The following is a 27912-nucleotide window of genomic DNA, read 5'->3' as shown; positions in this document are numbered from 1 at the left end:
AAGTATGCCTATCGAAGTCTCAGAAGATATAATGATGATAAGAAACAAGAAATACTTCCATTAAAGCCAAGAACAGAACAAAGATGCCAATTATTATAACTACTATTCAACATACGTTGAGCTTAACTAATACTATTAGACAACCACTAAAAAGTTTAGTTACTCTCTCTGCACTTTCTGTTCAAGTTTTCTATAAATGTAAAACTGTTCTAGAAATAGTTTATCATAAAATGCATATACTAGACATTGCTAAATGGTTTTTAAAGTGTTTTTTATTAATTTAAACTTCCATTATCAGTAATTGGTATTCCTATTACTTTAAAATATTAACCACATTTAGTATTGCCAGTCTATATAATTTTGGTCAATTTGGTAAGTGTAGTGTTATCTTATTGTGGCTTTTTAAATTTTTTTTTTAATTTCAGCATATTACAGGGGTACAAATGTTTAGGTTACATATATTGCCTTTGATCTACCCAATTCAGAGCTTCAAGTGTGTCCATCCCCCAGATGGTGGGTATAACACCCATTAGGTGTGTATATACCCATCCTCTCTTTCCCCCTCCCATCTGTCCTATACCTGATGAATGTTATTACTATATGTGCCCTTAAGTGTTGATCAGTTAATAGTAATTTGATGGTGAGTACATGTGGCACTTCTTTTTCCATTCTTGGGATACTTCACTTAGTAGAATGGGTTCCAGCTCTATCCACAATAATACAAGAAGTGCTATATCATCACCATTGTGGTTTTAATTTTGTTTTCCTAACCATTTCAGAGTTATAGCACCTTTCAATATTTGTCTAGTTACAAGTTAAATATTTTTTTATGATATGCCTATTCAAGTATCCTGCCTACTTTTAAAATTTGTATTTTTTATATTTTTTATTAATTTGTATAAATATTTTATAATCTGGATATAAAATCTTTATTGATTATGTATGTTGCAAATATCCTACCTTAATATGTGCCTTTGTACTCTCTTAATGTTATCATTTGATGAACAGTTCATAATTTTAAGTTTAATGTAGACCATTGTAGCAATCATTTCCCTTATCACTAGTATATTTTGTATCCTCTTTAAGAAAAATTTATCTATTGCAAAGTTATAAAGGTAGTCTCCAACTTATTATTTAGAAATGTTACTATATTTACTCATCACATTTACAACTACAACCCACCTAGAATTAATTTTTGTATATAGTATAAGGAAGGTCAAGTTTCTTTTAGATATGTAAATCCAGCAGCTCAACACCATTTACTGAAAGGTGACCCTTATGCACTGCACTGGGGAGCTATCTGTACTGTAAATGACGAATTCACATTTACACTGGACAGATTCTGGACTGGGAACATTCTGTGCTTTCTGTTCTATTTTCTATTTCACTGGTCTATTTATCTTTCTTTATTCCAGTACCAAAATTCTGAGTTGCTGAAGATTTTAAATTGTCCTATTAACCAGTAAAGTAAATTCTCTTTCTTTGTTCTTCCTTAAGGTTGTCCTAGGTATTCTTTGCCCTTTGCCTTCCCATATACATTTGGAATCAACTTGTAATTTCCCACAACAAATGTCTTGATATTTGGGTTTGGATTGTGTTAAATCTACAGAACTATTTGGGGAGATTTGATGCGTTTATAACATTGAGTCATCTAATCACTGAACATATATACTGTTACTTTATTTTGGTCTTGAAATTTTCTTGATAAGTTTATATTTTGTGGGTAGAGATTTTACAAATCTAAAAGATTTATTACTTAGAATTTGATGTTTTATGCAAATGAAATGGTATCTTTTAAAATAAATTTAATTTTCTATTTGCTGGTATATATAGAAAATATAAATGTAGATGTTTCACAGGTAGTTATAAAAATATATTTTGTGCTCATTGAATTGAAAGTTCTATATGTCTGATTATTAATGATTTTTGAAGCAATGTAGGTCATTGCATATATTAAGGTGAGTCTTAAGATGATGCTGAGTAAAACAGCCTTTAAAAAGACTTGTTTTTATATTTTAAAATTTATTCATTTATTTACTCATTATTTTTTTTCAGCGATGTCTATTCTTATTTTTTGCTTCCAGAGCCTAAGATTATATTCTGTCCCTGCATGGGCATTAGACTCCAGTTCTAGTGTGTTGTACCTGCATAGGGTTCGGGAAGCCAACTTCTGGGAAGACTATTGCGGGGCCTGTTCATGCTCTTAGGATTCTGGGTTTAAGTTCTCTTTGAATTTATGGCTCATTTGTGTTGTCCTTTGTTTCATTTGATCTTGGCTGTGTATTGACATTTCTATGTTACATTATATCTAGGATCCCTTTTATTTGAAGTGGGATATGGAATTGCATCTACTCTACCATGTTGTCAGTAGTATATTCCTTTTCTTTCTCTTTTCAATTTTTCTTTCACTCTTTCTTTTCCTTCCTTCCTCTCTCCCTCCCTCCCTCCCTCCCCTCCCCTCCTCTCCCCTCCTCTTCTCTCCCTTCTTCTCTCCTCTCCTCTCCCCTCCCTTCTCCTCTCCTTTCCTCTCCTTTCCTTCTTTTCTTTTTTTTTCTTCTTTTCAAGACAGGGCCTCGCAATGTTGTCCAGGCTGGAGTGCAGTAGCTATTCACAGGCACAATCCCACTACTGATCAGCACAGGAGTTTTGATTTGCTCCATTTCCATCATGGGCTGATTGACCCCTCCTTAGACGACCTGGTGGTCCTTTGCTCTCAGGGGTCACCAAATTGATGCCAGACTTAGTCTTATTGTGTACACCCAACTGGCATCGTGCACTACAGCCCAGAACTCCTGAATTCAAATGATCCTTCTGCCTCAGACTGCCGAGTATCTGGGAATATCGGTGCATGCCACCATGCCCAGCTATTTATTTTTATTGATACATATTAGACGTACATATTTTCCAGGTATGTGTGCTAATTTGATATATTCATATAATGAAATCAGGATATCCAACACTTTATCTTCTCTTCACAGTAGGAATATTTGAATTATTCTCTTCTAACTATTTTGAAATGTACAATTAATTAATGTTAACTATAGTTATCCTACTGTAGTATCAAATACCAGGTCTTATTTCTTCTATCTAAGTGTATATTTGGACTCATTACTTCCTCTCTCTCTTTTTAAAAGTCCAGTTAACATGATTTTCTCAACAGTAGAAAAATTAAATCTTTACAGATGACAATCTTTGTTCCTTATCTATGCCAGGTTCACTAAACCACATTCTGTTGTAAACACTTTTTATTTTATTTTATTAAAATTAAAAATATGACTCTTTTTTCTGCATAAACATGCTATGTATATAATTTAACTCAAAAAGGAGAGTGTCAAATGAATCAAGTGGTGACATTTTACATAGATGACTAATAGTTGTGTTATATATTTTTCTTTGCATATATTTATAATGTAAAGTATTATCGGAAGAGGGGGACTGAAACATTTCTTCAAGTCCACGGTTTGTTTAACTCAAGAATTTTCTTTGATAGATATGAGAATTTTTGTGGTGGCAGAATTTGAGTTTTTTCCTCATAATTTCAATTTCTGAAAAGTTAGGATTATAGACCAAACATCCTACTTTCTAATAACATTATACATTTATCATCCAAAAATTTATAGAAAGCTATGTTTGTGGCTTGTTCCACCAGTTGGAGGAATAAGTTTCATGAGCTTACTCCCTGCTGGTGTAAATTAGTACTTTACTTTTGTTGTTTTATAACTACAGCTTTTAGGCTACCTAGGGTGTCCTTTAGTTCTGCTATTACAGAATTTAGTGAGCGAGATTGTAGTGGATGAACATGATTTTTAAGACTCTGACAATGTGAGGAAACTGCCATATGACTGTTCAAAAATACTATTATATTGCATTTGTCTATGTTTAGACTGCTGAAAAAAAGGTATGACTACTTTGAAATTTTTATTTTCTGCCAGAAAACATCCAGTTTTGCAAACCAAAGCCAAATTAGGCTGATAGCTGTGGAAGAAGCAGAGCTGTTTCAGCTATGAAATGTGTCTTCTGAACCCAGCGGCTGGCAGAAGAAGCAGGATGAAAGGGAGAAGAGCTAGGAGAGATGAATATGACATACAGTTGGAAGCAAGAGACTCCTTCCTGTACTCTGTCAAGGTTTTTCCAAGTGGTCAAAAACTGCAGTGTGAATAGAAATAATGGTTATGATTTATATTTTATTAGCATGTGATCTTTTATGGTATCTTCCCCACAAATCCCCAACACTTGATCAAATTGACCTATTTATTCTCATATCTTGAAAATCGAATGCTTACTGAGAAAGAGCCACGCTTTTGAGTATTTTGTGCCATCTTAAACTGGTGACTTCCAACCTTGGCTGGCCCTCAGCGCCACCCTAACTGCCTTACGCTGTCCGCATGGAGCTCCACCCCCGTTGCTCTCTGCAATCTTCCTGCCTCACTACTCCCACTCCCAGAATGTTACTTCCTTCCTACCAGAAGCTTCTGCTCTGCTTCTTTAGACTGTGTCTCTGTTTCTTTCTATTCTTTTCTCCTTCTGTCTGGACTCCATTTGATATGCATTTCTATTTCAATTCAAAATATCATCTCTTGGAATGATACGACATGCAAATTCTGGTTATAGAGAACCATCACCTGCCTCCTGCTCTCACTTCCATAACCAATTTAGATTCCATATTTCATTTTTAGGATTGCTTCCTTATGACTACTCCCAATAACTTTCCTCCTCCTCTCTTCTTTTGTCATATGCACTTGTAGAAGCCCTAACATAATTTGTTCTAACTATATCTTTTCCATGCCTACAACAAAACAACTGAAGCTTCTGGGGAAAAAAAATCGCCAACTTGGAATAACTTTTTTCTTTACACAAAATGGAACACTTAATAATGCCCAACAATATTTTTAGATTTCCACAATAAATCTGCTTTGCCATTCTTTCAAAAAACTATTTAAAAACATTTATTTTCCTCTTAACCTTTCCATGCCTTATGTACTTCCCACATTCTAAGCTGATAGCCTTCCTCATACCTCATTAATCAAATATAAGCGAACAGCAAATGCTTCATTCTCCCATCACTATGTCAAACTTATCTGCAACTTTACCCATCCTCTCTTGTACACTTTTTTATAATCAAAGAGATCTCCCTTTTTCTATCAAGATCTAATTCCTTCATTTGTACTCTCATGCTCTAGTCTTTTCTTGCTTGCTTTTTTTTTTGACCAGAGCACATCAAACCAGTCTAGTATTTTCTATTTTAATTTCAAAACACCTTCTTTGACTTCATCTCTTCCACTTTGCTGATATCCTATTTTTCTGCTGCTTTTCAAGGCAATACTGTGTACCAGAGTCCTCCTTGCATTTACTCTTCAACTCACCCAGATTTGGCTGCTTTCCATATGGTCATAGTGTGGCAATCATCAACTGCCATATTTTGAAACTATTTTGAAGATAGTTCATCTCACTTGATTAGGGGATTTTAATTCAGCCACTACCCCATTTTGGAAAAAACTTTCCTTTTGGAGCTACTACAGTTGACCCTTGAACAATGTGGGGGTTGGGATGCCAACCCCCATGCAGTCAAAAATCCACATATAACTTTTGACTCCCTAAAACTTAACTACCAATAGCTTACTGTTGACCAGAAACCTACATATAACATAAACAGTCGACAAACACATGTTTTGTATGTTAGAAGTATTATATACTATATTCTCTTTTTTTTTTTTCTGATGGCTTAAAGAACAGAAATTTATTTCTCAGAGTTTTGGAGGCTGGAAAGTGCAAGATCAAGGCACACGTGGGTTTGGTGTATAGTGTGGGCACTTTTATTGGATTGCATACAACCTTGTTCTCATTTTGTCCAGACATGTAGGGGGGAGAGATTGATCATCTTTCTCATATCTCTTGTAAGTACACCAATCCCATCATGAGCACTCTCCTCTCATTACCTAAGTTCCTCCCAAAGTTTCCACTTTCAAATACCACTGCACTGGGGATTTAGGCTTCAACATATGAATTTTGGGAGAATACCAGTCCGTTTGTTAAATGGCAAAATTCTTTCCTTTTTTGTTTTAGCATAAATTCTAGAATCACGTAAAGCACTGTAATTATACCTTCCTGATTTCCTTTTGAAATCAATCAAATATTTATCTATGAAGTCAATTACTCATATACTATGGATTTGTTCTACCATGTCAAAATTAATAAATAAATGATTCGCTATTACAAATTATTGATGTTACATTCCAAAGCTTATTTCAAACAATCTGAGAATGGCATTGATTAAAAAAAGAAGAATAAAAGAATTTTAAAAGAAGCTTTTAAGAATCCTTGCAGGAAAATATGTTTTATTATTTATTCCCTTTCCTATAGAGGCAAATAAATTGAACCAAGTAAATAGAAACTTGTAGACATGGCTTCTTGAAAGAAATGTGTACAGCATTATTTAGATTTATTTGATCATTATTAGCTTAAAATGTTAGTTTTTAAAACAAATTCTTTTTAAATTACTTGAACATTATATACTATATCCTTACAATAAAAAAAGCCAGAAAAAAGAAAAGGTTATTAAAATCAAAAGTAAGGCAAAATATATTCACTATTCATTAGGGGAAGTTAATCATCATAAAGATCTTCAAACTTGTCTTCACTTTGATTAGGCTGAGGAGGAGAAGGAAGAGGAAGGGTTGGTCTTGCTCTTTCAGGGTGGCAGAGGTGAAAGAAAATCTACATATGAGTGGACTTACACAGTTGAAATCTGTGTTGTTGAAGCATCAACTATATTTTTACATGAAACCACTTTTGCCTGACATTGCTTTCTACGTTCCCCTCCTGACTGGCAACTTTATTTTTCCAGTGCCGAATTGTGTCCTCCATTTTTCTTCATCTCTAAATATTTGCTTGCTCTAGGGCTTCCATAGGCTGTCCTTCTTTCTGAGCTAATCCAGTGTCACAATTTGAAATACAATCTATGAACTAATGACTCTGACATTTGTATATTAAACTCTGATTTCTGGTCTGACTTGCACACTCAAATATTCAACCATCTCTTTGACATTCTCCCTTGGATGTCTAATAAGCATCCTAAATTTATCCAAAATGTTATTTTGTATCTCCCTCACCCCCCAAAACTGTTTCTCTATGAGTTTCCCAGTCATAATTAAAGGCAATAACTTTCACACAGTACTTCCAGCAGAAACATGCAGCTCTTCCTTGATTCCATTCTCTAGTTTGTCCTCTTCATCCAGTCCATCAGGAATTCTTGTTGATGGAAACGTGCACCACTTTTATGTTTACGATATCAGTAGTGTCTTCTTAGATGTGGCACCACTATGCACTATGAAACCTGCATAATTATGCTGCATGGTCCTTGTTGTACTCATTAAAATATATCTCAAAATCAATTTCTTTCTTCTTTCTTACCTTTACTGCCACCATAATAGGCACTGAGACTCCTGATGTAGCTTCCTAGCTGGTCCTATTATGTTTTCCTTCATTTCATTTTATGTGCACTTGTTAATACAATATTTTAAAAATACAAATTGTATCAAGTTGGTTTCTTGATTAAATGCATTAAATGATTTTGAAACTCCTTATAAAACTCCTATATGATCTGGCCCATATTTACCTATTGGACCTCTTCTTGACCACTGTCTCTTGGCTGGTCTCTTTCTAATTTCCTTTCCACTTCTAACCTTCTGTTCTATTTATCTAAAATATTCTTTCCTTGGTCTTGCAACATGCCTGAATACCTCTTGTTTTTCAGGTGAAAGTCCACAGATTATTTCCTCTGAAAGGAAGTTCTGCTCAACCCATTTAAAGGAGCACCGTCTCTTCTTCACAAGTGTCTTCACTGTAGAACAGTGACTGTCCCCTTCATAATAGTTATAACAACCTCTTGTTAATGTACACAATGTGGATTTTTATTTTATTGCATGTACATCATCTGCCAGTGTGTAAGATCCATGAGGATAGGGACATTATCTTGATCACCTTTCACGCTTAGCTCACAGGATAGTGTTTAAGGTAGATGCTCACCCAATATTTATTGAATCAAAGATTTGTTCAGTAGATAAAATGACACCATGAGATAGTAACAGAAGTATTATTATCTCTCTTTTTTTTTTAAAAAAATTCACAGTTAGTGAAGTTAAATCATTTTTCCAAGACTATATTAATGGACCATGACTGACTCATAGTTCAAGGAGTCAAGGGATATTTCTACTGGCCTCGGTTGGATGATACAATTTCCAGAATGGTTGAGGGAAATCATTTTAAGACTTTATGGAACCATCCACTATTTGTTTTGCACAAGACAAATAACTAGATCAAAGATTAGAAAAAATATTCCTTTGGATACATGGTATCATGAAGAAAAACATAATACCTGTTTCTGATGAGGAATGGAAGATGGTTCAGAGAATTGACAAAGCAACTGGCTTATTTTAGGGAGAATATCTTTTAGCTGTAGCAAGCTCTGTTGGAAACAACCAAGAAATGAATTGGAGGGCAGGATAGATAGATAACTGAATAAAGTAAGTGACAACTGGCTATGCCATGATGTCATGTGAATAGCAATAAAAAAGACAAGGGTATTTGGGGCCAGGACTGGAAAGCAAGTGAACCTAAGAGGTCCTGGGAAGTACTGAGGAGCAGAAAATTAGCTATAATAAGCAGGAAAAATCTAGAAACTTATAAATCCAAGCAGTAACTAACAATTTAGAGCCAAGATTTCCTTGAAGCTCTGGAGCAAGGAACTCCGGAGCCAATGATAGCTGATTTAGAAAATTAAGTGAGTCAAATAATTTCAATTATCAACTGAGGCAATGCAAATTAAATGAATATAATTGCAGCAATCATGGAAAATAGAGCTGGGACCCCAAATCCTTTGGCAGAGAAATTTTGCCTGTTTTGAGAATTCTGATTTGCATTGGAAAGGCAAATAGAGCTCCCTCGTGTTGAAAGATCCTGATACATTATAACAGGGATCCAAAATTATTCCGATGGTCAGAGCTCTTAGGAGAAAACAGAGCATAGTAGTCTTGAGAATATCAATACATTCATTTTTATTTTAAACATTTAAAATATTATCTTTATAGCAAGTTTTCTTATTAATGTTTTTCACCTATTCCGTTGTTTTAGTAATTGCTTTTGTATAGTAAAAACAACTAAATAGGAATCATTTATCCCAGTCTCATTATCAATCAGTGTTTTAGGATATCTTGGCTACATGATAGATTTTTCTCATAGTAGCTATATCCCAAAATGTATAAAGTTTTGCAAAATCATATATGAACCAACACAAAGCCACAGATCGTATCACTTTGTATTTCCAAAGCTCTCCCTCCTCTTTTGTTTGTACTCATAAAACTATTTTTTGCTGCCTGTGATAGTTAATTTTATGGGTCAATTTGGGTTAGCTATAATGTCTGGCTATTTAGTCAAACACTAGCTTACATGTTACTATTAAGGTATTTTGTAAATGTGATTAAGATTTACAATCAATTGACTTTAAGTGAAGGAAATTGCCCTCCCTATTGGGGATGAATCTCATCCCATCAGTTGAAGGCCTTAAGAGCAGAAATTGAGGTTTCCCAGAGAAATAGGAATTCTGTCTTACAGCTGTAATGCACAAATTCTGCCTGAGTTTGTAGCCTGCTGGTTTGCCCTGCACATTTTGGATATGCCATCCCCCACAATTGTGTGAACAGATTCCTTAAAGAAAATTGTGTGTGTGTGTGTGTATATATATATATATATTTTTTTTTTCCTCTGAAGAATCCTAATTGATATATTACTCTTTTGTGGGTATTAGCAGGCACCAGTGTTATAGCTCATAGCTCATCCTCTTTGGGGAACAGTCTATAATAAATTTTTGATAGCTTTCTGGGATTATGATTGATGGCAATGTCTAAGCCTTGCCCAAAAGTTTGCATTTATTTTTTTTTTCTTATAACTTAATTATCCTCCATGGTCCACACTGAAGTATTTCAAAGAATAACAGAGCTCTCCAAGGGTGCTAATACAGGTACAATGCAACAAGTCATGCATCAAGTGCACACCAGATCATGATAAATAGCTCATTATTTACTGTATGTGGTTTACATGGTTTTTTGCTCATACTAAAACTCACTTGCACTTTATTTTTTCACATACAGAAAACATGACAGTTTTGCAAATTTCCTTTATTGGGGTGGCATTTTACTATCCAAGAAAGCACATCTTCTGCAAACAGGAAATTTACTGTATGTAGTTTTATCCTGACTACTAATGAAATTTTGATTCCTTGTGGACCCAAGGATTTGGACTTTAATCTCTGAAAGAACTACTGTTTTCTCTATATTACTGCCTCTTTAAAACTCAGTTCTCTACCTATGACTAAAAACAACCATATCTATAAATTTCTGGTGTGCTGAAATTACAGTTTTATTGGTGTGATCTGTTCAATTTTACAACCATCTTTTGAACACCCAACAAATACTAATTACCCTGCTAACCATTTAGTATACAAAGATAAATTGGAGCTCACAACAAGATACAAGATCCAAGTTGTGGAAGATTTTTCAAAACTAAATAAATCACATCTACTTGTTTTCAACATGCTTATTTTATGTCTCAAAGTAGTCAGACCTGATTCTGTGCCATGTTACTTCTCTTTTTAAGATTATGCCTGCTTCAGCATATAGTGAATTTACATTTATTATGAATCCAATCAACTTTCCTAGTATGAAAGTAAGATTCATTGGTCTGTGGTTCCTTGATAGTCTCTGAAATTCTTATAGATAGAGGTATCATTAGTGTTTCAACAGCCTTCCTGCATAGCAAATTGTCTGATTTAGGAAGCAAGTAAGCTAATAATTTTTCAAAGGCATAAAGAGGATGCTTTATTTCCCAAATCTGAAAAAGTTATTTATTAGTTTAGATCAATATTTGCCACTAGTGTTAATATAAAAGTCAAATAGCATATTTTAAGTGGCTTTTAAATACTAAAGAAGATTTTTAAAGGAAGCATTAACTAACATTACATAATGCTATATAATGCACTTAATACAATATACATCTCCGGATGACTGAGTACGTATAATATACTTATACATATAATTTATTGATAAAGCAGAATTCCCCAATAGTAATGATGATTTTGACCTGTAAATGTAAATAACTGGTTAAGGTAAGAAAATGATCTAGCTTGAGCAAGATTTTGTACACTAGGGCCGTACAAAATCTTGCTCAAGCTAGATAAATATTTGTAACCCTAACAATATTTGTACCTCCATAATATGATGAAATAAAAGGAAAAAAAAAGATTTTGTACACTACCAAAAAAAGTTAGGAACATAAGCAAGAGAGAGTAATAGAGAAAATACATTGTGCTTTAATGCACATAATTGAAAGGTAGTGGGATGATTCTTATAATGAATGTCAAAATTAATAGGTGCAGTCTGCGTGGGAGAGAATTAAAGGAAAAAAGGGTGGCAGCTTGTGCCAAAAACATTTCCCAAGCAATTGAGAGTCTTTTAGAAATATACAAAAAGAGAAAATAGTTTTAATAAGCACTGAAAGCAAAAAAAAAAAAAAAAAGTAATTTCTACCCAGAAATTCTTATATTGAATTTAATTCATGTATTGGTTTTGTGGATTATTTTTCTTAAGAGCTGTCTTTTCTGCTTTCCTACTACTTGGAACTCTGAAAATAACTGGGTGAAATACTCAACGGACTATCTATTACTTGTAATATTTGAAGAGCAGCCTATGTGGAAGTATGCTTAGACTATTTTGTCATCCTGTGCAGTTTTCAACATGTGCTCACCTTTGGCTATGCTATTTAGGTTGGGAGTGAGCTGGTTCAGACCTTTATCACGTATCTCTCAAGAACTCAAATTTATTCTTCTAGCAGACTTACCTCTCCAAATCTTTTAACTTACCTCATTGATCAAACTGTCTGCCTAACTCAGTTCATGCACTCATATGTCTGAGATATCCTAAACTTTTAATTGTACCTTTTAAAATCCTATTCACCCTGTAAACACCCACTCTTTGTGCCCTTCCTTGTGAACTTCCCTGTAACTTCTCTTTCCCCCAACCATACTGACTCCTCCCTCTTTTCTCTGATCTCATAAAATTAATGTCTGGATTGCTCACCAGTTGTTAATCAAGGTTTCAGCAAGGAGCAGGCTAAGAAAGCAGGTTGGGGACCAAGAATGAAAACTGGGTATCCTTAAATATGGAGATAAGACTGGGTAAGCAAGAAAATAAAACAGAAGAGAGAGAGAGAGAGAGAAGAGAGCAGTCAGTTCAAAGCACATGTAAACAACAGGAATATCAGAAGGGTTTGACGGAAGATGTCACTGTAGCTGTAGATCATTCTCAGCTTTTCATGTTTCTTCAATTAGCTTTAAAATGACAGTTATTTATTTATTTGTTCATTTTTATTCCCTCATATTATGGGGGTACAAATATTGTTAGGGTTACATATCTTGCCCCTGCCCCTCCTCCCCCACCCCGCTATACCAGAGCTTCTAGCGTGTCCAGCCTCCAGGTGGTGCGCACCGAACCCACCGTGTAAGTACATACCCTTCCCCTCCTCCCCCCTTCCACCTGTTTTTAGTAAATTTTAGTTCATAATTTTTGCCGCCAAAAAACATCCAGCACCAGCAGTTTACTTAGTAGGCAATCAATAAATATTTTTGAATGAATGAATAAATCAAGCGATTTTTTCCATATTTACAAAAGAGTGCTCATCATTCAGGATAACTGAATGCAAGACTGATTCAATTATCTTTGGGACTTTAAATTTTCTGACTGACACATTTGGGGTTACATTTATTTTGATAGAATCATGAATAATAGAGCTTGAATAACATCAGATTTTCTCATCCAACTCTTTCATTCTGCAAATAAAGACTCTTTTGGGGCTAGTGATGAGGAATGCATAAAAGTATACAAGACAAGCCCCAATGTTAAGTAAGTTCTTAGTGAAAAATATCTGGTGATAATTTAATCCAATCAGGGATAGATTCTTATATTTTTAATACAAAACAAATAGTTATTAAGTACTTTTTGGGTGCACATAAAAAGGCATTGTGCTGGGTATTGGGGCATGAATAAGACATACAAGAAACCCAACATCAAATAGGTTCTATTCTAATTCCTAAATAAGAAAATGGGCTTTATGTTTGTCTTCATAACACATCTTTATTGAATTTCTGTTGCCTTGATACTTTTCATCAGTATAGATATCCTCAACAGGGGTAGTTAGATTTTAGATGAACTAACTATGTAGACTTATCATATACATATCACTGTGAAATTGGATCAGGATCTTAATTCTGCCCTTGTGATTATCATTCTGTATGACAAAGATATATGCAGCTTTTGTTATACTGTTAAGCAAAGTGTACCTGGCCTTCTGTTTGTTTTATTTGAATGTATGTATTCTTACTCATGTCCTGCAGATCCTCCATGTGGCTTCATGTGCTAGGAAGGATAGGAATTTCTACTTCTGGGATTGTATTCTTATCATTATTTTTTATGAAATATTTCAAACATACAAAATGTTTTAATATGATAAAATCACTAGCCACCAACTTCAAGATTAAAATATTGCAAATATCTTTGGATCCTCCTTTATGTTTGCTATGAAAGACTTATTGACAATACAACAGGAGAACAGGAACTAATGTCAGTCCACTGCTAAAAGCCACTGTAGTAACAAGCATTACACATTGCTAAGGCCTAATTTATTCTACTTACTGGGGATGTATAAAGAATTTGTACATATCCTCTGGCCTCTTTTAATCTATTTTTGTGGGATACATCTACTAGAGGTCTATTAAAAATTCAAGAATGTGAAATACATCCTCACATCATGCTTCAACAATGATTGATTGATTACAGTTGTTTGGAGAGCTGTGCTAAAAAGACTCCACCCAGTGGCTTAGCCAGAAGGAATAACAAGAATGGCTAGTGATGTTTGTCATGGAGAAAACAGGAGGAAATGAAATGCTGGTACTGTTTGAGTGATTTGTCATTCTCCTTCTATGCCTAGTTTGTTGAGGATTTTTATCATGAAAGGGTGCTGGATTTTGTTGAATGCTTTTTCTGCATCTATTGAGATGATCATATGGTCTTTGTTTTTGCTTTTATGTGGCAAATCACATTTATTGATTTATGTTTGTTGAACCATCTTTGTATCCCTGGGATGAAGCCCACTTGGTCCTGATGGATTATTTTTTTGATGTGGTGTTTACTTCAGTTTGCTAGTATTTTATTGAGGACTTTTGCATTTATATTCATGAGGGATATTGGTCTCTAGTTTTCTTTTTTCATTTTGTCCTTTCCTGGCTTTGGTATCAAGGTAGTACTGGTTTCATAGAATGAGCTTGGGAGGGTTCCTTATCACAATATAATGGAATAATTTCTGTATTATTGATACCAGGTTTTCTCTGTAGGTTTGATAGAATTCAGCTGTGAATCCATTTGGTCCAGGGCTTTTTTTGTTGTTGTTGTTAGGAGATTTTTTTATAAATGATTCTATCTCACTGGCCATTATTGATCTGTTCAGGAGTTCTATTTCTTCCTATTTGAGTCTTAGGAGGTTGTGTGTTTCCAAGAACTTCTCTATTTCTTCTATGTTCTCTAGTTTATTTACATGGGGAATTATGTAGTATTCATAGATGACATTTTGTATTCTGCAATATCAGCTGTAATGTCACCTTTTTCATTTCTGATGGAGCTTATTTGGGTTCTTTCTCTTCTGTTCTTGGTTCATCTAGCAAGAGGTCTGTCAGTTTTGTTTTTCTTTTCGAAGAACCAACTTCTTGTTTCATTAATCCTTTTTATCCATTTTTCCCCAGTTCATTGGAAGTCCAATTCATTGGTTCTACTCTGACCTTCATTATTTATTTTCTTCTGGTTGTTTTGGGTTTGTTTGTCCTTTTCCAATTCCTTCAGGTGTGACATTATGTTGTTAATTTGTGATCTTTCTGTCCTTCTGATGTAGGCATTTAAGGCTATGAATTTTCACTTGAGGAATGCTTTTACTGTGTATCAAAGATTTTGATAACTTGTTTTCCCCTTTTTCAGCTCAAACATTTTTTTGATTTCCATCTTAATTTCATTCTTGACCTAGTAATCATTCAGCAGTAGGTTGTTTAATTTCCATGACTTTTTGTAGTTTTGTGTGTTCCTCTTGTGATTGATTTTTAGTTTTATTCCACTGTGGTCTGAGAAGGTACATGGTATAATTTTGACTTTTTAAAATTTGTTCAGACTGATTTTGTGGCCTAAGATATGATCAATGTTGGAGATTGTACCATGTGCTGCTGAGAAAAATGTGTATTCTGTAGTTTGGGGTAGAATGTTCTGTAAATGTCTGTTAGGTCTGTTTGATTTCTAATTTGGTTTAAGTCCATTATTTCTTTATTTATTTTCTGCATTGATGATTTGTCAAGCTCTGAAAGTGGGCTGTTAGGTCCCTGGTGATTATAATGGTGCTGTTTATTTCCTTGCTTAGCTCTAGTAAGATTTGCTTTATGTATCTGGGACCTCTTGTGTTGGGCATTTAGGATTGTTGTATCTTCTTTTTGGATAGCTCCTTTTACTATTATATAATGATCCTCTTTGCTTTTCTTAACCTTTGTTGGCTGTAAGTCAATTTTATCTGATATGAGGATGGCTACACCTCTTCTCTTTTGGTTTCCATTTGCATGGAATATTTTTTCCATCCTTTTACATTGAGTCTATGTGCATCCTTGTGATTTAGATGTGTTTCCTGGAGAAAGCAGATAATTGGGTTGTTTACTTTCATCCATTCAGCCAGCCCATCTTTTGAGAGAAGCATTCAGTCCATTCACATTAATTGGTAGCATTGATATGTGGGATGTTGGTCTGTTCATCCTGTTGGGTAGTCCATTATTGTTTTGTTTTACTCTTGTTTTATTGTTTTATAGGAGTTGTGACTTTTGGTTTTCTTTTTCTTTTTAGTTGAATTTATGCTGGGGGCTATCTGTTGTGCTGGTTTATGTATAGTGCTATTCTGAGTATTTCTTGCAGAGTATTTCTGGTCATGGAAAATTCCCTTAGTGTTTGTCTAGAAAAGATTTAATTTCTCTATTTATTGTGAAACTTAGTTTTGTAGGATACAAAATTCTAGGCTCGTAATTGTTCTGTTTAAGTCAATTGATGATGGGGCTCCAGTCCCATCAGGCTTATAAGCTTTCCAGTGAGAAGTCTGCAGTTAGCCTGATAGGTTTTCCTGTGTAGGTTATTTGATTCTTTCATCTTGCTGCTTGCAGAATTATCTCCTTCATTTTGACTTTAGCCAGGTCTATTACTATGTTTCCTGGAAATGACTTATTTGCTATGAATCTTCCTAGTGTTCTATGTCCATCTTGTTTCTATATGTCTGAAATTCTGGCAGTACCCAGGAAATTTTCCACAAATATGTTTTCCATGCTTTTAGTTCTTTCTTCTTCTCCCTCGGGGATACCTATAATTTGAGTGTTAGTTCACTTCATGTAGCTCCATATCTCTCTCAGTGATTGCTCAGACTCTAACAGCCTAGTGATATAAGCACTGAAGCACAAAGTAACAAACTCAAATGAATAATCATCTTGAAAAAAGTGACATGTGAGCTAGAACCTGAAAAAAGAAGAGGCTCTAAAATTAACTAAGAATTGATTTAAGTGCACAGAGAAAGGGTAAACAGTGATGAAAAGATGGCAATATGTGTGACACTTTGGGGGTTGTAAGCAGATTTTTAAGGCAGGGTAGGAAAAATAACAGTGAACTGTGTAAATAAAATTTAAATAGCATCTTTTATTTAAATTTATTTTTACACTCAAAAACTGTGAACAATATAATTATATGGCAGATATTCCCATATCCCAAATTAAGGTATTAGAACACCTTAGCAAGATTTGCTAACAAGGTATCTGAGAACTAGTTTTGAGAACTTTACCTTTCTTCCCACATACAGCCTTTAAAAGAGCTTTTAGGAGATAACAGAGAATTTGGAGTTTAGAGAGCATTGTTGGGGTGCTCTCAATCTGCCTTTATGCAGATGTGGGGGCATGCTGCACCCTCTCCTCTCCTCAAGTGCCAGGGATTCTAATCAGAAAGCTTGATATGAGATTGGCCATACATCTGGATACTATCATTCAACCTGTGTCTCATTCAGACATGATTTTCTATCTCTCCCAGAGGTTCTGTAAGCTCTTTGGGGGCCATAAAGGACAGGTGTTACAAACACACCCCAAAAATATACAGAAGAGAGGCTGTCAGGAGTTCCTTTCTCTGACTGTAGAAAAAATTTTGCTGACTATATTTGTTTAATCTGCATTTCCACTATTTAATGAGTATGAAGTTTGTGTAAATGTTTGTCAAAGACCAAAAATGGGCTAAATGAAAGTTTCTAGCCTGATATTCTCTTAGATCCTACCCAAAAAGCTCATGTGGGTAGGTGAAGAGATATAGGCAGAAATAGGAGGAAGATAATTGAAAAATTTCCAAGAGCTAGGGAAAGACTGAAATAGCCATTATGTTTAGAAACATTCAGCTCATAAACAGAAATGCACATGTTAAGTATCCAGTGATGATGGGGAGGTCGGTCTCTGAAGACTGCCCAGAGCTCCACATATTGGTTAGAATTCTTAAAGCACAAGCAAACAGAGGTTAATTATAGATTATGATATAGTTTACACAATCTTGGGATCCAGAAACCAGTTTTGGGTAATAACAAAACTAGGAATTATCAGCAGTGAAGACAGATATCCAACCTCATTGCAAAGCATATCTTTTTATCAGAGAACTACTGCTGTTGCCTCACACAGACTTAAACTTCCAATATTGGACCAAATGCTAGAACTTCTGACAGTGCTATCCTGAAGAATCAAAGGTCTCTGCTTTTAAGAAGAACCTACCTCCCTGCTCAAGGCTTCTGTCTCCTGTTACTCATTTCCCCTGGCTGGCACAGAATTTAGTGTATGTCTAATATCTCAGCTGTAAACCAATGGTTGTGCAGCTATTAGTGTTCTTGCCTGGCTATTGTAGCAAGAAAAACAAACAAACAAAAACAGTTGATGCAGGTACTAAGCAAGTGAAATTCTAGTATATACCACATACTTCAAGAAAGAAAGTCAGCGTTAGCTATTTTAACAATCAGAGGAAGTCAATGGTAAATCACAATATGACTATGTAGCAAGACCAGTAAGAAAGAATTTTCTGTTAATGATTTCTAATTTAATTACATTTAGACAAGAGAACATATTCTGTATGGCTTTAATCCTTTTACCTATTTTTATTCTTGTTTTATGACCAAGAATATGTTCTACCCTGGTGAATGTTGCATATATCCTTGAAAAGATTGTGTATTCTGCTGTTACTGGGCAGAGTATGTCAAGCAGGTTAAGTTGGATCATGTTCTTTGTTTTCCATTTCCTTCTGATTTTATGTGTAGTCGTTCTGTCACTTGCTGAGAAAGGACTGTTGAAATCTCCAGGTATGTTTGTATATTTTTCTATTTCTCCTTTCAGTTCTGTCTGAATTTGCCTCATGTATTTTGAAGTGCTATTACACACACACACACACACACACACATATATATGTATATGTATATTTATATATATAATTTAGAAATATGTCTTTCAGAGGAATTGATACCTTTATTATTTCTGAATGTCTCTATCACTGGTAATATTTGTTTCTCTGAAGCCTATTTTGTGTGATAGTAATATAGCTAATCCAGCTGTTTTTTGAATAGTCGTTGCATGGTTTATGTGTTTTTTCCATTAACTTTAAACCTGTATCTTTATATGTAGAGTGGGTAATGCATTTCATATATGTGTGTGTGTATATATATGTGAATATATATACACACACATACTAATATACTATTAATATATATATCTAAAATACTATATATAATATCTATATAATCTATTTATCTATCTACCTATCTCTTCAATTGGACATTCTATGCATTTTATTTGAGGTGTTAAAAACTTTTACACATATAAGAATCTTGCAAGAGCACAGATCCATTTCCTATTTCTGTCCTTTATGCTACTGTTGTTAAATAATTTACTTCTGCGTATGTTATAAACTATATAATATATTGTCATTTTTAATTTAAAGAGTAAATTTAACTTTTTGTTTAACTTTTAATTTTGAGCTAATTTTCAACTTACAGAGATGTTGCAAAGAATACTACAGATATTTCTTGTATATTTCTCTTTTAGCTTCTCCTAATGTTAACATCTTACGTGACATAGCACAATTTTCAAGACTGAGAACTTAACATTTATATGATACTATTAACTAAACCTCAGATATTATTAGCATTTTACTAGTTTTATAAAAATTTAAACCAAGGCCCCATTTTGGTCATTTCTAGTACTCTTATTCATTTGTATAGTTACAAATTTCTATTTGATGTTATTTCTTTCTGCTTGAAGAGTTTCCTTTATCATCTCTTTCAGTGCAAATCTGCTAGTAATAAAATTTCTCAGCTTTTGCTGGTCTAAAAATTTTTTAGAATTTTAAAAATTGATTTTTAAAGAATATTTTCACTGGATATGTAATTCTAGGTTGTTAGATTTTTCTCTGAGTCCTTTGAAGTATCATTCCATTATCTTCTGGTTTTTATTTTTATTTTCTATTTTTTTGTGCATTGAGTATGCGATCCCTCTTTCCTTGCCTTGTCCCTCTTATCTAATGTGTCTTTTGCATTGGAATGATTTAAGAGTATCTTTTTATCACTGGTTCTCAGCAATTTAATTGTGATGTCCATTAGTATAGTTTTCTTGATGTTCATCATGGTGGGGGCTGGGTTAGTCCCTTAAATCTGATAGTGTATAGTTTTCATATAATTTTGAACATTTCAGCCATTATTTCTTCAGTTTTTTAAATCTGTTATCCCCTCTCCCTTCTCACCTTCTGGGACTTCAAATATCAATTGATAATTTCCCCCATAAGTCACTGAAGCTCTGTTCTTTTTTTGGTATTTATTCTCTGTGCTTTATTTTGAAAGTTTTCCTCACTAGGTTTTCCAGTTCACTGATGTTTGTTTCTGCAATGTTTAATTGGCTATTTATCCCACTCAATGAGTTTTTCATTTCAGATGTTACATTCTCCATATGTAGAAATTCTATGTGATGATTTTTATATGTTCCATTTCCTCTTTTATTTTATTCATGCTTTCCTTTAGATTCCATAATCTAATTTCATCATCTTTTTTATTTCTGTATCTGATTCTACTGACTAACAGTTATGGATCTCATTTTCCATAATTTCATGCTTTTTCACATCTAGTAATTTTATTTGTTGCTGTACTTTCTGAATTTTCATTACCGATAGCTTGATTTTATTTTCTTCTTTTAGAGTGTTGTACTTTGTTCAGGTAGACAATGTTGTAGTATATAAGTTTCATTCACTTAGTCTTGTTTAAAGATATTTAGGGCATATTGAAAATAGCCTTTGGTCTAGAAATAGTTCAGTCCTACTGCTAAGGACTATGTCTCTACTTCATATCTCAGGAGTTAACCTGAACTCTATTCTGGCTGATGGGAACTTGACTGTTTCCCAGCCTGTGGCTTGTTAAGCCTGCACTTTCCAGTTATTATTTTCTCAGTCTTATTTAAATTGACTCAGTGCATGCATAAATTAATATTTAACAATAGACTTTGGGGGCAACCCTAAGCAGATTTCTGGAGCCCTTTTTCTACATTGCTACTTCTGTTCTGGAAATTTGCCCCACCATATAAATCTCTTCTATCTTTCCAAACTCTGATCTTTGTCTCCTCAACCCAGTATGACTCTTCCTCAGCTTGTTAAGGAAATACCTCAGACAGAAAGCATTTGTTTTATGTTCTTAGCAATATTAATCTTGTATTGCCTGTATAGATCTTATCCAATGTCTAAAAGTGGGTGGGTTTTTTGGAACAGTTTTATATTTGTTTATGGTGAGATGTTTAATCTGACCCTAGTTACTCCATGATGGACAGAAGCAGAGATACATTGGATAATTTTATACAGAGAAGTAACACAATATGTTTCATATTTTTAAAGTGTGGTTCTAGCTGATTTGTGGAGAACAGACTTTTGAGGATCAGGGTGGTTGCAGAGAGATCTTTCAGAAGGTTGTTACAGAGGTACAAGAATGTGAGGATGATTATTTGGGCTAGCATGTTTTCAGTGTATGTTAGAAGGAGTGATTGGCTGGTTTCATAATGTATTCATGAGATGGAACTGGTAGTTTGCTGATGACTTGAACATGGTAGGAGGTCGTAGGAGAGAATCAAGAAAAGAGTCAAGAATTATCTTTTAGTTTTTGTCATAAGGAACTGGGTGTGTGGGGATGCAAGAATAAGAGTAGGTTTTAAGAGAAGTAGGAGAGTCAAGAGTTCTTTTGTGGACAGTTTAATCTTAGTGAGGCTATGAGAAATTGAAATTAGATACACAAATGATTTTGAGGCTAAAATTTTGGAAAGTAAAGAGTTAAGAATTTTAGAAGCTTTGATATACTGACATTCTTTATGAATTTTCCATTCGAGGATGGAGTGTGCTGTGTTCACCAGTATATTTTCAGGACCTCATTTTTAAGGAGCACTTTGTGGGACCAGTGTTCTACGGAATATATTTTGGCAATTTTGCTCTGAGAAAAGAAGGCAAATGTTTTAAGGAGGGTGACATAGTCTGAAATATTTAAAGGGGTTCTTTTGGCAGGAGGATCATTTGATGAGAAAGAGGCTGAAGGCCTAGAGAACAGACGGGAACCCATAGATAGCATTTAAACCTTTGGGGATGAGGATCCACATGCAGGATGACAGCGGGTTCAAAATGAATACATAGATGCAAAAGAAAGCATGATGGATAAAAAAAGTCATAAAACGATGCTTTATTTTTAAAACACAGGTGGCCCAGATGATGCCATGGAAAGTTTAAATGAAAAAAATTCGATATAGGTGCCATTTAGTGAACATTTGTTATATGACTGAATATATATACATATATATATATAAATTTTCAGTTATATAAATACACACACACTTCATAAGCTAACAGAAATGAAGAAGTAATTTATCCAAGATCATATAGCTAAAATTGGAATAGGAAAGGTTTTAATTTAACTAATTTCAAAGTTCAAATTTGTGCCTCTGTACTATTTTCTTATAAGTAGAATGAGAAAAAGTTGTATCAATTGGTGTTTTCATTAAGATTTGCTGGGCCATAGATATGAAATAAAAAAATATGAATAATTACAAATGCTTACTGGGAGATATACATGCAACACCAAAGTTACCTAGAATGGGAATTACATAAAGTAATTTCAACATGATGCTTGAGCCTTAAGAACAAATTTTGGCAGTAAATATATATGATATACAATATAACATATAATTATATATGATACAAGCTGATATGATATAAACTAGAGGCTACACTATAACCAAAAGTGATCCCCCCCCCCAAAAAAAAAAAACAAACTTTACTTCTAAAAGCTGTGGCTGCTGAAATTAGATAAACATTTGAAAAAAATGTCATAGGCAAATAAATATAAAATTAACTATCAGGGACTCATCTTAGAAGACCTTGTGTACCATAGCAACAAAAATCAACAAGGATGATACAGGTGCCATTCTGAATATTTGTTCTACATTAATCAAACAAATGGTACCTTTCTAACATATGCTAGGCACTGTATAACAAACTAGGCACTGTGTAAATTATTTTATCTATATTTTTTTGCTGTGCCTCACAACCTTATGAAAATGGGCACTTTATGCCCACTTCACCCACGATGAAACTAAACTTTAGAGGTTACCCTACACTAAGATCTACAGCCAATTATCTACAGACTCAGAATAGAGTGACTTTTATTTTACTTTAGTTCACCAAGATCTTGAAACATTAGCTTTTCCCTATATTGTTGTGATTATTTTAAAAAGTTCTCCAATGTCATATAAATACATCCCTTTTTATTTATTTCAGATTTTTTATAATTCTACTTCCTTTGTGGAACTTTTCCTGAATAAAAAGGAGATAAAAGATTGGTCTTCCTTACTAAACAGTGACTACTCACTTTCCAGGTATAAAACATAAATATTAACTCTTGAGCTTTGTATTTTGTGACATATTGATTTGTTGTTAAACTATATTTATTCATCTGAACAGTGTTCTTGGCTAAGAAAGGAATTCTTGAATGGAAATTAGGAGAGCTTTGAGACCATTTAACACCTTTATATTAAAATTATGTGTAATACAAAACAGATGTGGCAAAATGATGTTTTATATAACCAAATACAGTCTCCAGGATTGGTAAGTTTGGTTCAATTATATGAAGAGAGATGGAAATTAACAATAAATTACAGTATTTCACAAATATTACTGAAAATAAAAGCAATACAAACCTGTCAGGCGAGTACAAAAACGATTTGAAAATGGTAATCTCATGACAGAAGAAATATGGACAAAGAACACAAAGACGAATTCTGTATGGATAAGAGGAAGCTCCTATGTGTGGGAAAAAGAATTAAAAACAAGATGTTTATAGGAGAAAAACAACCTGGAAATAGTATCGTCAAAAAGACCTATGGCAATAGAGAAAAACAAATTACAAATGAAGCCAAAATGTGGTAACACACAGGAATATTATTATGAGTTTTTCACCATCCATAGAAGCATCCCATTACCAAGCAGGAAAGAGCTGTGCCTCTTCACAGAGCAGAGACAAAATCACAATTGGAATAATAAATAATACTTCTGTTTGGAGGAATCTCATTACCAGGAAATTATAGACAATGTGAAAGAAAAATAGAGAATGGTAATAACAGTGGTTGGGAACTGCCAGGATTGCTTCTAGAAGAGACAATTAGAAGAATTAAATAGCTTGGTAAAAGGCAACTATGAGGACTCAGGTGTTTATAATTATGTGGAGATTGTTAGCCCATAAAGAAAGACATGTCAGGTATTAAGGACTATAATTAGAAACAACTTCGTGAGATTAGGAAAAGGAGAATTGAGGCCACAGTCATAAGACCCATTTGAACACTGAATGAGGAGTGTGCTTAGGAGTACTGCCTAGTTTGATAGTTTGCAATTTTGGCTTCCATGATTTTGGCACTTCTAAAGATCTCATGTGTTCTCCCCACCCCCGGTATTCCCTTTCTTCCTTATATTTTTTATCTCTCTCATTTGAACCATAAGTTCTGTGTTCCTTTGTGTCAGTAAGTACAGTTTTATGGATCATCCGTGGATTCCTGCCCACTTAAATACACTAGCTTTTAAAATTTATGTTTCAGCCTTGAGCTAGCAATCATTTTGCAAGCACTGGAAGCAACGTTTTCCTCAGAAATTTACCTTCCTTTAATCCATGGGGATATCATATTTTCAGGTACTATATAATGCATTTCTATAAAAAGAATTTCTCAGTGTTCTAATATTAGATATAAAAAAGGCATGACTCAGTAACTCATTTAAATATTTTATCATAGTATTGTTATTCAATCAAGTTATTTCTTAGCAAATAAGATGGTATTAGTATTAACTTTAAATGAGCTTGGCTTTGAGTTACGTGTATACTGAAAGTAGCAAAATATATAAGGAATTGGATAGAAATCTTAATTGGGAGACAATACTCTTTTACTGTGGAATAGCTGCTTTCTTTTACAAGAGTGATACCACTTCTTTTAAGTCCTGTCATCTAAGCTATCAAAAAGTAAATGTAAGAAGCAAAAATGGAACGATCTTTGGAAAAACAAATGCCATCTGTCCTCAGTGGTACAGAAATAGGTCTCAAAAGCAGATGAAAATGTAAGCAATCCACACATCAGTACTCAGGGAAGGCCAAAGTACCCTTACTGATGCCTGTATTCATAGCTCTTAAATCCCCTTAAGAAGAATGTTCTCTTAACCAAGAATTAAAATATTCCTTGTTCTTTCCAAAATGTAGTGTCATATCCAGGATATCTGAAGGATGATGTGAAAAAATTCATCCCACAAATACAAACAACAGAAAAATATATTTTAATTGCTCTTATGTCTTGGGAAAGATTAAGTTTACATCTTGAGAAATTCTATTTTCTCTTTTCTTCATCCTTTCTCTCTTTCCCCTTTTCTTCCTCTTTCCTTTCTGCTTCAATTAATACAAGTAGGTGTGAGATATTTAATTGTTTTGACCAACTGAAATGTTGTAGCCCATATGAGTCATAGGAAAAGTGAGGGGTTGGCCTTTCTTTTGTTCAGATGATGTTCTTCACATACATATAGTGTCTGTGGCCTCATCTGCATTTGGAAACGAAGATGGTGTATTCACAATGATAGAGCTTCTTTTCTCTGTGGCAAGTATTGCTGGGACTACCCCTTGAGTTTGTTATAAACTATCTGAAGAGAATACTGTGAAACTCAAGGTACTCTAGAGCCTGGTTGTACAGGATAATACCCAGAGTAACAACCAATTGTTGATTTCAGAGAAAAAATATCTCTCTAACCTGTGTAGATACTTCTTATTTCTGGATTCCAGTCTAGTTCAAAAGAAACAAGTAGGTTAAACATGTGCCTTGAGACCTTTGCTCGGTATTGCTTGGTAAGAGAGCCCGCCATTGTTACTCAAGTTTGACTTACCATTTTTAGTTGGAAATAGGAGAAATACATTTGAAGCCTGTAAATATGCCTTTCGATATACCTTTCTTCCTTTGCTAGGGTTATGATGATGGGGAGAAAAAGTGACTTAAAAGGAGCCCATTTATATTACATATATGCCATGATTATATATCTTTCTTAGTGAATTTCTAAGTGAAATAGCCCCCTGGATCAAAGAACAGCCATAATAGAAAAGTAAATGAGGAGCAATGCCCAAAAGTATACTCCATTATGGAGCTTTCTCAGCACTTAGATGCCAAAGGTGCCAGTTCCCAGTCTTCCTCTTTTGTAAAAACATGTTTAATATATACATTTGTTCATCATACATACACATACATATGTGTTTATGTACACACTTGACATAAATAGTTGTTTGCATTGTATATATGCATTATACATGTTATTTTAAAAATTGACAATTGTAGAGAAATCAGAAAGTTAGAAAAATGAATAATATTGCTATAACCCAGAGATAGTTGGCAAATGACTGTTAATATATTTCTGTTTATTTTCCCAGGCTTTTATTTATTATAATTGTGATTACCCTATATTTTTACCTTGTTTATTTTTTAAAATTTAAAATGGCAATGAGCACTTCATGTGACTTTATAAACTCTTTGTAGACATCATTTTAAATATATTTTAAGTGTTCACAGAGTGAATAATTCCATAGTTTATTTAACCATTTCCAATATTTTAGGCTTTTAATTTTTCTGTCTTTCCAGCTCTCTTTCATTTATGATTTTTCCCCTCTTTTCCTTTCTGTCTTCATTTTTCTCTCTTGTTCTTTTTCCTTCTTGTTTTCTTAGGGACTCTGCCTAAACTTTGGCTGCAGGTATGACTGAAGTTTTAAGATAAGTGACAGTACTTGATTAAGGGAAAGATTTATACTTACTAATTTCGGATGTTGAGGAACCTCATAAAGAGGAGAAAACCACGATGGCAACAACATCCATCCATTCTTTAAATAATGTTTGTATATATGTATGTACTTGTATACATGTGTATATGTCTGTTTGTATGTGTATGCATGCATATTTGTAGGTGCATATATTTTTGTGTATAGACAGCCGTATGTGTGTGCAACTGTGTATGCATGTGCATGTCTGTGCACATGTGTGATAGATTGAAGGTATGGGGATGTCTCAAGCCTACTTAACAAGCTAGGCTTGACAAGGAGAGGAGTAGCTCCATCAAACTGAATTCCTAGTGTGTATTCGCAATTCAGTAGCCTCGGCAACATGGCCTCATGGTTTAGGGATTTAATGTGATAGCTGGTGTGGATAACTTTTTCTTTTTCTTTCTTTCTTTCTTTCTTTCTTTCTTTCTTTCTTTCTTTCTTTCTTTCTTTCTTTCTTTCTTTCTTTCTTTCTTTCTTTCTTTTTCTTTCTTTCTTATCATATTATGGGGCTACAAATATTGTTAGGGTTACATATATTGCTCCTGCCATCCCCCCCCCACCTTACCAAAATATCAAGCGTGTCCTACCCCCAGGTGGTGCACATCGCACCTATTTTGTAAGTATAAATTCTTTCCCTCCTCCCCCCTCCCATTGTTTTTTTTTTTATTTTATTTTATTATTTTTTTTATTTTGGCATATTATGGGGGTACAGATTTTAAGGTTTCAATAAATGCCCATTTCCCCCCTCCCCCCAAAAGTCTGAGTCTCCATCATGACCATCCCCCAGATGGTGCACATCTCACTCATTGTGTATGTATATACCCACCCCCCTCCCCCCCCCTCCCCCCTCCCACCTGCCCAATACCCTATTACTGTAGTACCTATGTGTCCACTTAGGTGCTACTCAGTTAATACCAGTTTTCTGGAGAATATATCTGGTGCTTGTTTTTCCATTCTTGGGATACTTCACTTAGTAGTATGGGTTCCAGCTCTAACCAGGAAAATATAAGATGTGCTATATCACCATTGTTTCTTAGAGCTGAATAGTACTCCATGGTATACATATACCACATTTTATTAATCCATTCTTGGATTGATGGGCACTTGGGCTGTTTCCACAGCCTTGCAATTATGAATTGTGCTGCTATAAACATTCGAGTGCAGGTGTCTTTTTTGTAGAGTGTCACTGGATCATTTGGGTAGATGCCCAGCAATGGGATTGCTGGATCAAATGGTAGATTCACTTGTATCGCTTTAAGGTATCTCCATATTGCTTTCCACAGAGGTTGAACTAGTTTGCAGTCCCACCAGCAGTGTAGGAGTGTTCCACTCTCTCCGCAACCACGCCAGCATTTATTGTTTGGAGATTTTTTGATAAAGGCCATT

Source organism: Microcebus murinus, chromosome 5 (genome assembly GCF_040939455.1).
Source record: "Microcebus murinus isolate Inina chromosome 5, M.murinus_Inina_mat1.0, whole genome shotgun sequence".
Lineage (NCBI taxonomy): Eukaryota > Metazoa > Chordata > Mammalia > Primates > Cheirogaleidae > Microcebus > Microcebus murinus.
This window is presented reverse-complemented; position numbering follows the sequence as displayed.